At 45.1% G+C, this 14,938-nt stretch overlaps 1 protein-coding gene across 10 annotated transcripts in view; it reads right to left on the reverse strand.

The window, feature by feature from the left end:
- The window catches only part of PTK2 (protein tyrosine kinase 2), a 340,227-nt gene extending 325,786 nt beyond the window's left edge, over positions 1-14,441 (reverse strand). For 8 of the 10 annotated variants that reach the window (XM_055349579.2, XM_055349577.2, XM_055349578.2 and 5 more), the window contains exon 1: positions 14,267-14,441. The gene's annotated coding sequence lies outside the window, so the exon portion shown is untranslated. The remainder of the gene's footprint in view (positions 1-14,266) is intronic. The other 2 variants (XM_063709537.1, XM_063709531.1) reach the window with 1 other exon arrangement.
- Between the last annotated feature and the right edge of the window lie 497 nt (positions 14,442-14,938).

The raw sequence follows: 14,938 nt of genomic DNA on the forward strand, positions 1-14,938 counted from the left end.
ATCTGGATCCAAATCTTATACCATAAATGAAAATTAAATCATAAACCTAAAAGTAAAATCTAAAACTTCTAGGAGAAAAAAATCAGAAAAACCTTTGTGGCCTAGGATTAAGCAACTCTTAAATATGACACATACACAAAAACACAACCCGTAAAGCAACAAACTCATAAATGGGACATCATCAAAACGTATAATTTATGCTCTTCAAGCCACTGTTAAGAAAATGAAAAAGCCAGCCATAACCTGGGAGAAAAATATAGTATGTATCTGATAAACAATTTGTATCAAGAATATATAGAGAACTCTCAAAACCCAAAAAAATGGAGGAAAAAAACACCTTTTTTTAAAATTTTCTAAGACAGAGTCTCATTCTGTCTCCCAGACTGGAGTGCAGTGACACAATCTCGGCTGACTGCAACCTCTGCCGCCCAGGTTCAAGCAATTCTCCTGTCTCAGCCTCCTGAGTAGCTGGAATTACAAGCGTCCGCCACCATGCCCAGCTAATTTTTGTATTTTTAGTAGAGATGGGGTTTCGTCATGTTGGCCAGGCTGGTCTCCAACTCTTGACCTTAAGTGATCCACCTGCCTCGGCCTCCCAAAGTGCTGGGATTATAGGCGTGAGCCACGGTGCCCAGCTAACAACTTTAAAATGCATAACAGATTTAAACACAGAGATATGCGGATGGCAAATAACCATATAAGAAGATGCTCAACACTATCAGTCATTTGGGAAACGCAAATTAAAACCACAATGAAATTCCATTACACACTGAATTAAAATGGCTAAAATGTACAAGACTGACAATAACGAGTGTTGCCCCAATGATGCAGAACAACCAGAACTCTCATCCACTGCTGGTGGGAATGCAAAATGGTACAACTCTAGAAGATAGTTTGGCACTTTAAGAATTTCAACAGGCCAGGTGACGTGGCTCACTCCTATGACCCCAGCACTTTGGAATGCCAAGACTGGAGGATTGCTTAAGCACAGGAGTTTGACACCAGCCTGCGAAACATGACTAGACCTCGTCTCTACAAAAATGTTTTTTTAATTAGCCATGTGTGATGGTGAGTGCCTGTAGTTCCAGCTACTCCAGTGACTGAGGTCAGAGGATCACTTGAGCCTGGGAGGTTGAGGCTGCAGTGAGCAGTGATCACACCACTGCACTCCAGCCTGGACAACAGAGTGAGACCCTGTCTCAAAAAAAAAAAAAAAAAAAAAGTTAAACATACACCTACCATATGATTCAGCCATTCCAGTCCTAGTCCAACCATTCCCAAGAGATATGAAAGTCTACACCCATACAAAGCCTTGTACAAAAATATTCAGAGATCTATAATAATCCAGTTCTCCACGAATAGATGTAGACCTTCAATGTAATCCCAAACAACATCTAGAAGAATTATTTTAGAAGTTGACAAGTAATTCTAAAACATATATTGATCTGCAAAAGGTCAAGAACAGCCAAGGTACTCTTGAAGAAGAGCCAAGTAGGAAGGGTTCCACAATGAGATAAGACTTATTATAAAGCTATAATAACTTAGACAGCTTAGTGCTTGTGGAGTTAAAGAATCTAAAAACACAGAGTCTAAAAGACACCCACATGGCTGGGCATGGTGGCTCATGCCTGTAATCCCAGCACTTTGGGAGGCCAAGGCAGGCGGATCACAAGGTCAGGAGATGGAGACCATCCTGGCTAACACAGTAAAACTCCATCTCTACTGAAAATACAAAAAAATAGCAGGGCATGGTGGTGGGCGCCCGTAGCCCCAGCTATTCGGGAGGCTGAGGCAGGAGAATGGCATGAACCCGGGAGGCAGAGCTTGCAGTGAGCCAAGATTGTGCCACTGCACTCCAGCCTGGGTGGCAGAGCAAGACTCCATCCCAAAAAAAAAAAAAAAAAAAAAAAAAAAAAGACACACACGTATACAGACAAGTGATTTACAACAAAGGTGGCACTGCAGAGAAGTAGGGAAAAAGATACTCTTTTCAATAAATGGTGTTGGGATAACTAGATGTCCACATATTAAAATGAAGTTGATTTAATCCCTTCCTTATACTATACACCAAAATCAATTCCAAGTGAATTATACAGTTAAAGATAAAATGCAAAATTATTAAACATTTAGAAAATAACAGAGGAATTACTTCACAGCCTCAGGGTGGGGAAGACAAAAAAAAGGAGGAACTATAAAGGAAAAGACTGATAAACTGGACTACATTAAACTTAACTTCTGTTTATCCAAAAAACACTTTTGAGGCTGGGCACAGCGGCTCACACTTGTAATCCCAACACTTTGGGAAGCAAAGGCGGGAGGACTGGTTGAGCTCAGGAGTTTGAGACTAGCCTGGGCAACATAGGAAGACCCTGTCTCTAAAAAAAAAAAAAAAAAAATTTAAAATTAGCCAGCAGGGTGATACACCTGTATTCCCAGCTACTCAGGAGGCTGAGGGAGGAGGATTGCTTGAGCCCAAGAGTAGGAGGCTGCAGCGAGCTATGACTGCACCACTGCACTCCAGCCTGGGAAACAAAGCAAGATCCTATCTCAAACAAACAAACAAACAAACAAACAAACTATTGAGAGTCAGTGAAACCGCATGCCACAAAGCAGGAGACAGTGGCAAGATATATAAACCAACAAAGGACTTGGATTCTGAATATATACAGAAGCTACAAATTAATGAATTTAAAAAAAAAAAAAAAAAGACCTAATAGAAAAATACAGGCACTTGGCAAAACAGTAAATGCAAACGGCCAGCAAATTTATTTTAAAAAGTGCAACCTCGGCTGGGCACGGTGGCTCACACCTGTAATCCCAGCACTTTGGGAGGCCGAGGCGGGTGGATCACCTAAGGACAGGAATTCGAGACCAACCTGACCAACATACAGAAACCTCATCTCTACTAAAAATACAAAATTAGCCGGGTGTGATGGTGCATGCCTGTAATCCCAGCTACTCAGGAGGTTGAGGCAGGAGAATCGCTTGAACCCAGGAGGCGGAGGTTGCGGTGAGCCGAGGTTGCACCAGTGCACTCCAGTCTGGGCAACAAGAGCAAAACTCTTCGTCTCAAAAAAAAAAAAAAAAAAAAAAAAAAAAGAGCAACCTCATTATAATCAGAAAAAGGGTATTTAAAACCACAAGGCGGTACACTATAGAAACCATCAAAAGGGGTGCAGAGGGGAGACAGGTTATAAGAGCAGAGAAGAGGAAACAGTGCTGAAGTAACCAGAGAAAATGGTCAATGATTGGAGCCTAACCTTTTAGTGACAAGTAATAGAAGAATCACTTATTTACTAACATTTCCTGAAAAGCTACTACGGGCCAAGCACTCTTAAAAGTACATTTAATGGTCATCGCAGAATATAACTGACTATAAGTTATAACTTTAACTCTCCTTGACCAATTTTTTTTTTTTTTTTTTTGAGACAGGGTCTCCCTCTGTCACCCAGGTTGGAGTGTAGTGGTGTGATCACGGCTCACTGTAGACTTGACCTCCCAGGCACAAGCAGTCCTCCCACCTCATCCTCCTGAACAGCTGGGACTACAGGCATGTACCACCACACCTGGCTAATTATTATTATTATATTCTTTGGGAGAGACAAGATCTCACCATGTTGACCAGGCTAGTCTCAAACTCCTGGGCTCAAGTGATCCTCCCACCCTGGCCTCCCAAAGTGCTGGGGTTACAGGCATGAGTCAACATGCCAGGCCAACAAATTGTCTCAAGAAGAAATTGTTCCAGGTCGATTTTCCCACCATCTCATTTCTATTATTTTTGCTTTCATTGAGCTGCACAGTTGAGTGAAAGAGCACAGTAGGAAATTCATGTGGAAACATCCTTCTCATTGTTTTTAGATTACATTATTTTAATTTTGTTTATCCCTACTTTTCTTCTCTATCTTGTTAACTTTCATATACTTAAATACCCTTTACAACAAAGACTATACAATAAAGTCATTTTAGTCTTTCTAATTGCCTCCCTTCAGATATTTGATCTTTCCTGAAACTCTTTACAGGGCTTTCATATATCTATATTCCTCAATTATCAACACGCTGAAAACCCAGAGAATGGACGGGAGACTCTTTTTCACTCCTTACGTTATTTACTGACCACCTATAATGATATTATGATCAAGCTGTGGGGGACTCAAAGATACCTAACAGATAATACAGAATCCTCATCTCTGAGCTCACAACATTCTGTCTGCCAAGTTATGCGTCTAATTCTGCATAAGATATAACAGATTTAAGCGACATCACCAACTTCATCCTTGTGGACTGCCTAATTTTTATTTACCCTTTTCTTAGGAGAAAAGGGCAAAAGGCAAAAGAATGTATTGAATTTAGGCAATAATTCAACACCAGGAATAAAAATCAATTCACACAATACAGCTTCATTATTTACCCCAAGACTTGGCAATCACCCTGACCCTGTTATTATATGCTAGCCAATTTTTCAGCACCAAAACAAAACCACCAGGGAGCTTGTGCCTTAAGCACCAACATGTACACATACTCTCCTGATATTTGCCAAAAGCCACAAGTCCAGGAGCCATACAAACTGCTATTTCAATGTAAAATTGTTCATTCAAATTCCAAACCAAGATTAAAAATAATTAATCAGTGTTAGCATAAAACATTCAAAATCCCTAACAAAAGCAGTTTTGAGATCTTTCCAAGATTTTGAAAATCCTAAAAAACATATTTAGATTCCTGAAGTGAGGGCAATCTCCTTAGCAAATCTAAGTGGTCAAGAAGACAACATACACATACCTCAAATTAAGACTAATTTTTGCCTCCTATGACTTGCATTTCTTTCAAAACACCCTAAAGCAGTGCTTCACAAACGTTAGCATGCATCAAAGCACCAAGATGGCAAGTTTAAAAACCTTGCGAGGCCAGGCATGGTGGCTCATGCCTGTAACCCCAACACTTCAGAAGGCCAAGGCGGGAGAACTGCTTGAGCCCAGGAGTTCAAGACCAGCCCTGGCAACATGGTAAATACCCATCTCTACAAAGTACGCAAAAATTAGCTAGGCGTAGTGGCATGTGCCTGTAGTCCCAGCTACTCAGGAGGATCACCTGAGGCTGGGAGGTCGAAGCCGTAGTGAGCTGTGATCACGCACTCCAGCAAGACCCGGTCTCAAAGAAAAACAAAAAAATTAAAAATGAAATAATAGGCCAGGCACAGTGGCTCATGCCCATAATCTCAGCACTTTGGGAGGCAGAGGTGGGCAGATCACCTGAGGTCAGGAGTTTGAGACCAGCCTGGCCAACATGGTGAAACCCCGTCTCTACCAAAAATACAAAAATTGGCCGGGTGTGGTGGTGTGCGCCTGTAATCGTAGCTACTCAAGAGGCTGAGGCAGGAGAACTGCTTGAACCCGAGAGGCAGAGGTTGCAGTGAGCCGAGACTGCGCCACTGCCCTCCAGCCTGGGCAACAGAGTGAGACTTCATCTCGGAAAAAAAAAAAAAATACAAAAATTAGCTGGGCGTGGTGGCATACCCCTGTAGTCCCAGTTACTTGGGAGGCAGAAGCAGGAGAATTGCTTGAACCCTAGAGGTAGAGGTTGTAGTGAGCTGAGAAAGTGCCACTGCACTCCAGCCTGCGCCACAGAGCAAGACTCCGTCTCAAAAACAAAACAAAATAAAAAAGCTTGCTGAACACCACCCTCAGTGTTTGATTCAAGAGGCCAGAGGTGGGGCCTCAGCACTTGCATTTCTAGCAAGTTTCTAGATGATAGCGATGCTACAATTCCGTCACTACTCTGAAAACCACTGAAAGCCCCTGGAGCTTACTGGAACGTGTGCATGAACAGTGTGAATGAGTTACCCCCTCACACTATAGCAAGACCATGGTGGAATTCACTGAGAGGCAAACTGCAAAATCTCAGGGAGAGATTCTGTACCCAAATGTTGACTTCCATTACCTGAGTGAATGTATTTTGAACTGTCACTTTCAAAATGTTTTATCTGAACAGCAGCACAGCAGCAAAAGACTCTGAACAAGGTCAAGGATGAGTGGCACAGTGCATAACTCACACTTCAACATTAAGAAGATGTTTGTTCTTTTAAATGGTTTAGGGGCATAATGTTAAACCTTTGTAAAGCATCCAATTAATCCAGTTGATTAGCAAAAGATACATTAGAGCTTCTGGACCAGTAATCAAAACTTCCATCATTTTGTGTCACCTCAAACAATTTTCCATGTCTTCAGAACTTAGGATGAGTCCCAATCAATTCCTACAAGATTGATTTCTAGAAAAAAAGTTCCAAAATTATGAAAGAGCAGAGAAATATTTTTTTCCTGGCCCAAGTCTGATAGTAGTAATTTTAAATACAGTAGACAAAGGTGAAAAACATAGCTCCCAGTTCTTCCCTGGTATCAAGCCCTATGTGAGTCTGAGCTCAGATGATCCGCTGGCCTCTGCCTCCCAAAGTGCTGGAATTACAGGCATGCGCCACTGTGCCTGGCCCCTATGTGATTTTTAAGTGACGTTCTTTACCAGGGCAAACAAAACAGTAGACACCTGGCTGATGCAAGTAACAGTTCTCCAATAATCAATACACCTAGGTTCTTTCATTTACTCATTCAATAAATATTACTGTGTAAGACACTGGTGACTCAATAATGTATAAAACAAAGTTTATGCCCTCGTGGAGCTTACATTCTCACAAGACAACACACATTTCACTACAAAATATGTAACACATAAAACTGTTAAGCTCTTTCATTGGACCAACAAAGACAAACATACAGTGTTTTGGTCAAGAGAGACACAGACACAACAAGCACCTACAGTTCACAGCAGAATCCAAACCCAAAATGCAGGAATTTTCATAAGAATATGAGGGCAAAAAAGAGACCCTAGGCACAGATAACCCACAAACATGACTTTTTTTTCTTTTCTGAGACAGAATCTCACTATGCCGCCCAGGCTGGAGTGCAATGGTGCAATCTCAGCTCACTGCAGCCTCGACCTCCCAGACTCAAGTGATCCTCCCACCTCAGCTTCCCAAGTAGCTGGGACTACAGGCACACGCCACCACATTCATCTAATTTTTGCATCTCTTGTAGAGACCAAGTTTTGCCATATTGCCCAGGCTGGTCACAAACTCCTGGGCTCAAGCGATCTGTCCACCTCGGCTTCCCAAAGTGGTGGAATTACAGGTGTGAGCTACCGCACCCCACCCAAAGGTATGATTTTTGTCATTTATCTGTTTCTGAAAAAAATGAATTTATAGTAAAGAAAATGTATATCAGTAAGATTCAGGTAGGATTTCAATTAAATAAAATTTACTTAAACATTGTAAGGAAATACTTTCATGTTCTTAAAAACATGTAAACTTTGTAGTGATGCTACTAGTGTTTCTCTGAGGCTTCCAACTGCTAAGGGGGAGGACAGTGCCACTAAGGCAAAAACAACTATTTCCTGCTTTTGTCTATAAACCATTTCATTAGAGTATTTATGCAAATCAAGCTACAATTAACAGCATTTACTAAAAAGTTTTTAAAAACTTAAGATTTGCAGCAACCCTGCATCGAGCAAATCATCAGTGCCATTTATTCAACAGCATGTGCTCACTTTGTGTCTCTGTGCTACATTTTGGTAATTCTCACAATATTTCAAACTTCCTCATTATTATTATTACATCTGTTGTGGTGATCTGTGAACAGGGATCTCTTTTTATTTTTAGAGGCAGGGTCTCACTATGTTGCCCAGGCTGATCTTGAACTCCTGGCCTCAAGCAATCCTCCCAAAACAATGGATTACAGGTGTGAACCACTGCACCTGGCCTATGATCAGTGGTCTTCGATGTTACTACTGTAGTTGTTTTGGGGGGACCATGACCTGTACCCACATGAGATACACATTTACTCTATAAACATGTGCATTCCCACTATTCCACTTACTGGGCCCCTGTCTCTTCTGCTCTCCTCCCTCTCCTGTGGCCTGCTATTCCCTGAGATACAAGAATACTGCAATTAGAACAATTACTAATTCTATAATGGGCCGAAGTGGGAGGATCATCTGAGGTCAGGAGTTCAAGACCAACCTGACCAACATGGAGAAACCCCATCTCTACTAAAAATACAAAATTAGCCTGGTGTGGTGGTACATGCCTGTAATCCCAGCTACTCAGGAAGTTGAGTCAGGAGAATCGCTTGAACTGGGAGGCAAAGGCTGTGGTGAGCTGAGATCTCGCCATTGCACTCCATCCTGGGCAACAAGAGTGAAACTGTCTCAAAAAAAAAAAAAAGGATGGGCACATGGCTCACTCCTATAATCCCAGCACTTTGGGAGGCCGAGGTGGGTGGATCACAAGATAAGGAGATCAAGACCATCCTGGCCAACATGATGATGAATCCCTGTCTCAACTAAAAATACAAAAAATTAGCCAGGCATGGTGGCACATGCCTGTAGTCCCAGCTACTCCAGAGGCTGACGCAGGCGAATCGCTTGAACCTGGGAGGCAGAGGTTGCAGTGAGCCGAGATCGCACCACTGCACTCCAGCCTGGCGACAGAGCAAGACTCCGTCTCAAAAAAAAGAGAAAAGAAACTCTATAATGGCCTCAAAGTGTTCAAGTGAAAGGAAGAGTCCTGCCTATCTCACTTTAAATCGAAAGCTAGAAATGATTACGCTTAGTGAGAAAAAACGTCAAAAACCAAGATAGGGCCGGGCACAGTGGTGATGCCTGTAATCCTAGCACTTTGGGACAAGGCGGGCGGATTGCCTGAGCTCAGGAGTTTGAGAACAGCCTGGGGAACACGGCAAAACCCCGTCTCTACTAAAAAAACAAACAAAAAAAAGTAGCTGGCCGTGGTGGTGCATGCCTGTAGTCCCAGCTACTCAGGAGGCAGAGGTTTCAGTGAGCCAACATTGCATCACTGCACTCCAGCCTGGGGCACAAAGCGAGACTCTGTCTCAAAATAAATAAATAAAATAAAATAAAATAAAAAAGATAGGCCAAAAGCGAGGCCTCTTGTGCCAAACAGCCAAGTTGTGAATGCAAAGGAAAAGTTATTGAAGGAAATTAAAAGTGCTACTTCAGTGAACACGCAAATGATACGAAAGTAAAACAGCCTTAGCCGGGTGCAGTGGCTCACACCTGTAATCCCAGCTACTTAGTAGGCCGACACCTGACAATCACTTCAACCCGTGAGGCGGAGGCTGCAGTCAGCCAAGATCGCGCCACTGGGTGACAGAGTGAGACTGTGTCTCTTAAAACAAAACAAAACAAGAAAGGAAAAGAAAACAGCCTTATTGTTGATATGGAGAAAGTTTTAGTGGTCCAGATAGATCAAGCCAGCCATAACATTCCCTTGACCCAAGGTCTAACAAGGCCTAATTCAGAGAAAGCTCCTCCTCTTCAGTTCTATAAATTGAGGTAAGGTAGCTACAGAAGGAAAGCCTGAAGCTAGCAGAGGTTGGTTCGTGAGGTGGAAGGAAAAAAGCCATCTCCACAGCATAAAAGTGCAAGATGAAGCAGCAAGTGCTGGTGGAGAAGCTGCAGCAAGTTATCGAGAAGATCTAGCTAACATCACTGATGAAGGTGGCTACACTAAACACATTTTAAATGAAGAAACCACCTTCTACTGGAAGATGCCATCTAGGACTTTCATAGCCAGAGAGATGAAGCCAATGCCTGGCTTTAAAACTTCAAAGGACGGGCTGACTCTCGTTAGGGGCTAAGGCAGCTGGTGATCTCAAGTTGAAGCCAATGCTCGTTTCCCATTCTGAAAATCCCAGGGTCCTTAAGATCGATGCTAATTCTACTCTGCCTGTGCTCTACAAATGGAATAACAAAGCCTGGATGATAGCATATCTGTTTACAGCATGTTTTACTGAATATTTTAAGCCCACTGTTGAGATCTACTGCTCAGAAAAAGATTCCTATCAAAATATTACTGTTCATTAGCCAAGTACCTGTTGTCCAAGAGCTCTGAGAGAGATGTACAAGCAGATGAATGAGGTTTTCACGCTTGTTAACACCACATCCATTCTACAGCCCATAGATTAAGAAGACATTTTGACTTTTAAGTCTTAAAGAAATATATTTCGTAAGGGTATAGCTGCCATAGATAGTGATTCCTCTGATAGATCTGGGCTAAATACATCGAAAACATGCTGGAAAGGATTCACCATTCTAGATGCCATTAACATTTATGATACATCGGAGGAGGTGAAAATAGCATTATGAACAGGAGTTTGGAAGAACTTGCTTCCAACCGTCATGGATAACTCTGAGGGATTCACGACTTCAGTAGAGAAAGTAAATGCAGATATGGTAGAAATAGCAAGAGAACTAGAATTAGAAGTGGAACCTGAAGATGTGACTGAATTGCTGCAATCTCATGATAAAACTTGAACGGATAAGGATTTCCTTCTTAGGGATGAGCGAAGAAAGTGGTTTCCTGAAATGGAATCTACCCCTGGTGAAGATGCTGTGAACATTGTTGAAATGACAACAAAGGATCTAGAATATTGCATACACTTATTGATAAAGCAATGGCAGTGTTTAGGAGTATTGAGTCCAATTTTGAAAGAAGTTCTACTGTGGATAAAATGCTTTCAAATAGCATCACAGACTCCGGAGAAATCTTTAATGAAAGAACGAGCCAACTGATGTGGCAAACCTAATTGTTGTCTTATTTTAAGAAACTGCCTGACATCTCAGCCTTCAGCAACCACCACCCTGATTTGTCAGCAGCCATCACCATTGAGGGAAGACCATCCACCAGCAAAAAGATTATGACTTGCTGAAGGCTCAGATGATCAACAGTATTTAACTAGGTCATGTACATTAGCTGGGCACAGTGACTCATGCCCATAATCCCAGCACTTTGGGAGGCCAAGGTGGGAGGACCACTTGAGCCCAGGAGTTCAAGACCAACTTGTGCAACATAGGGAGACCCCATCTCTACGAAAAATGTAAAAATTAGCTGGGAGTAGTGGTATGCACGTATAGTGCCAGCTACTCAGGAGGCTGAGGTGGGAGGATCACTTGAGCCCAGGAGGACCAGGTTGCAGTGAGCTATGATTGCACCACTTCACTCCAGCCTGGGTGACAGAACAAGACCTTGTCTCAAAAAAAAAAGAAATGCACATTGCTTTTTTAGACATGTTACTGCACACTTACTACAGTGTAAACCTAACTTTTATATGCACTGGGAAACCAATTTGTGTGACTCATTTTATCGCAGTGGTCTAGAAACAGACCAAGATATGCCTATACTACAGGAACTAAACTTCTCAGATGTTTTTCACTAGCAAAAAAGAAAAATTCACTTCAAATATGATACAAACAGTATAACTTTTAATGTTACTGAAATTTAAAACAAGAATTGATCTAGGTCTAAATCTACATCAGTTTAGAATGCCTAAACTGAAAATGTTAAATTTCAAAACTGAAACCTTATAAACACTTGGAAATGCATCTTTTGTAACTCAAGATAATTTTAATTATTTTCTAAAAATTAAGACATCATAAAATACAAGGGGAAAAAGGTTTCCACAACCTTTAGAGATATGAACTAAGATCCTACCTCTCTAACTCAAATCAACATTCAGGAAAGGACAGTTTTCAAAATTATTTTTTACATTATAGAATACAATATAAATAATTTATCTACAGGACCTAATCATTTTTTTTTTTAAGGAGGCTACCTTTAAAAACAACAGGATCTTCAGGTCGGGCGCAGTGGCTCACGCCTGTAATCCCAGCACTTTGGGAGGCCAAGGTGGGAGGATCATGAGGTCAGGAGATCGAGACCACCCTGGCTAACACGGCGAAACCCCGTCTCTACTAAAAAATACAAAAAATTAGCCGGGCATGGTGGCGGGCGCCTGTAGTCCCAGCTACTTGGGAGGCTGAAGCAGGAGAATGGCATGAACCCGGGCAGTGGAGCTTGCAGTGAGCCGAGATTGCGCCACTGCACTCCAGCCTGGGCCACAGGGTGAGACTCCGTCTCAAAAAAAAAAAAAAAAAAAAACGATTTTCTTAGACAATTTCTCCAACTCCCTAGAAAGAACAGTTATCTGACTAGCTGGAGAACATGATTTTGAGGACTGAGGGAGTAAGTTATGTAATTTCCATCAAGAAGCATGGCGCTTTTCAGAAAACATTTTAGTATAAAACGTTTTAATGATCCTCACTGCCTCCTCACAATTTCACTGCTGGATTCATGGAACTTCACTCCTAATCTAACATTATTCACTTTCAATGGGCTTCCAGCCTCAAATAATAAGGCTTTTTAAGTCCCATCTCCTCTCAGAGTTTGCCCCAGTATTCTTTGCCCCAAACCATAAACATGGAGTTTTGATTTCCATGTCTTTATTTAACCAATGACTTGCTTCTTGATGCATCACCACTGAATGATGTATGGGTCCTTCTAATCAGCGTCTACACTGAAGTCTTAGGTGATTGCCGGCTCCCTTATAAAGGAAACATGTGTTTTAAATAATCTGTGCCTGTGTTCATTATTAAACTAGATTATTTGATAGTGACCTGAAATTCTTTAAAGGAAAACGTTGCAACATTGATCCTGTTGTTTCTGCAGTTTAATAAACAAGAAGGTTCAAAGTGATGGTAGGTTCAGCCTGTTTTTCCCCTCCAAGGATAACCACAAATACAAAACACAAAGATACTGGGACACAAACATCCTTAAAATGTTCCTTGTTTGAATATCATAGGGCTTTTCTAATTAATTGGCTAGTATAACTGGATGAAAATATTATCTATACTGTACCCCAACAAAAATACGTTGAATGCTAGTTTACTTTTATGTGTCTTGTAACTAGTTCATCCGTGTGCTTGCATCACACTGTTCAGAAGTTTTCAAATATGGGACGGAGTGCTCAACTCTCGAAGACATCATTTTCATTACCCGTTTCCCAAATAAAATATTAACGTTGAGGCTGTGGTATTTCATTTCAAATAGTACTGGTCTGTTTTTCCAGCCATGAAAACGTTTACATTCTAAGTAAAAATCCTAGCGATGGTTAAGTCTTAAATACAAATCCCCGAACTCTTGCACTGCCTTCAGCTTTCAGCTTGAATGTATAACCAGTTCCCATAATTACTACAATATTACTATTATCTTAGTCTCATTGCCAAAAACCCAGCTGCAGGCTAACTATGCAAGAATGAGACACTGTTGAAATGACTCGGAAAAAAAAAAAGAAAGAAACTTTACCCTCACTGAATTTAGCTACAAAATTCTGCAATTAAATGAAACCAATTCACACACACACAAACACCTTCTAAGAAAGAACAGGATGCCGCTACACAAGGAACCCAGAGAGAAATTCGGCAAACAGTTGCGCCTAAGCCACCGCGGCAGAGCCGGGGGCTGGGGGCGGAGAAGAGGAGAAAACTTGGGAAGCACAATGACTCCAGTGAGGACTTCAGTGAGGGCTCCAGGGCTCCCGCCAAGAAACCCACGGAGCTCTACCAAACTTGAGGGTTTGCGTTCGGGGACACGGCGGGCTTGGGGCTCGGGCACCGGCAGGCCGCTCGGAGCCCACCCTTGGCTGCCCGCGAGGCCGCGCCCGGGGACGGAGGTCGGGCCGTCGCGAGCCTCCCTCTCGCGTCCGGGCGAACCCTGCCGGCGTCCCCGCGATTTCCCTCTTCCTCCTCCTGCCTCTCCCCTTTTGTTTTTCAGGCAGTGGGTCCGCTCCGGCGGAGGCCGGCCCGTCCTCCCCGCGCCTCTGTCCGCCCTCCGCGCCCCCAGAGCCCCGGCCTCCTCGTCTTCCTCAGGCCCCTCGGCCTCTCCGCGCGCCCGGCCTTTTCGAAAGCCGCCCCCCCCCCATCCTCCTCACGTCTCCCAGACTCCCCACGTCCCCCAGCCTTTCTGTCTTCCCCGAACCCCTTGGCCTCCCCGCGCGCCCCCAAAACCCCCGACCTCTTCGACCTCCCGGCCTCCCCACGTCCCTCAGCCGCCCAGTCTTCCCCAAGCCTCCCGACCACCCAGCGCCCCGAACCCCCGCCTCCCAGCGCGCCCCCTGACCTCCTTAAGCCTCGGCCTCCGCAAGGGCCCCCAACCTCCTCACGGCCACCGGCCTCCCCTCCTCCCAGAACCGGGGCCGGGGGCGCGGGAGGGGCCGGTCTCCGCCGCATCCGCCCCGGGACTGGTTGGGCGGCCCCGCTCTGCCCTCCGCCCTCAGGGCCGCGGCCCAGCCCACGACCGCTGCACAGAAGGAGCCCGCCCAGCCCCCGACCCGCGCCCCGCGCCCCGCGCCCGGCGCCCCGCACTCACTCGGACCGCGGCTCGGCGCCGCGAAGCGAAGGCAGACGACGACGGGGCGGCGCTGGGCGACAGCAGCCGCGCTCCCTCCCACGCCTCACGCCGCGAGCTCACAGTGGTCCGGGACCGGCGGCGGCGGCGGCGCGGGCTCGCGCCCTCGAGGCCGTGCTGCGTCGGCGCGGGCCCGCGCGCGTGCGCGGCAGCCGGCTGAGGCGCGCGCCCTCTCTCGGCAGCGCACGCCCGACCCGGTCTCAGTCCGGAGTTGCCGCCTCTCGGGGAGACTGGGCATGCGCGCCGCCCCCGCGCATGCCCAGCGCGCCGCTAGGCTCCGCTCCCGTAATTTGTCCTGTACTGGCCGGGCCGGGGTTTCGGGGTGGCCCGAGGCTGCGCGCGGGCGTGGCGGCCGGACGGGGAAAGCCCTGGTCTCTGGGGTGGCCGGGGTCGCCCCGCCGAGCGGACATCCTGGGGTCCCACCTGCCGCGCTCTCCGCCAGCGGGATTAGACGGACTTCGGGAAAGCCCTCCCCATCTCCTTCCCTGCCCCCAAATCCCGAAGGGGTCCCCTCTGGAGAACCTCCCTCCTGACCGGCCCTGCGGCCCCGCCCCCAGAGTTGGACGCCCGCTGTCGCGCACCAGCTGCGGGCCCTGGGCCTTGCAGTGCACTCTCCAGGCACCACACCGACCC

The sequence above is a fragment of the Gorilla gorilla genome, chromosome 7 (genome assembly GCF_029281585.2).
Source record: "Gorilla gorilla gorilla isolate KB3781 chromosome 7, NHGRI_mGorGor1-v2.1_pri, whole genome shotgun sequence".
Classification (NCBI taxonomy): domain Eukaryota; kingdom Metazoa; phylum Chordata; class Mammalia; order Primates; family Hominidae; genus Gorilla; species Gorilla gorilla.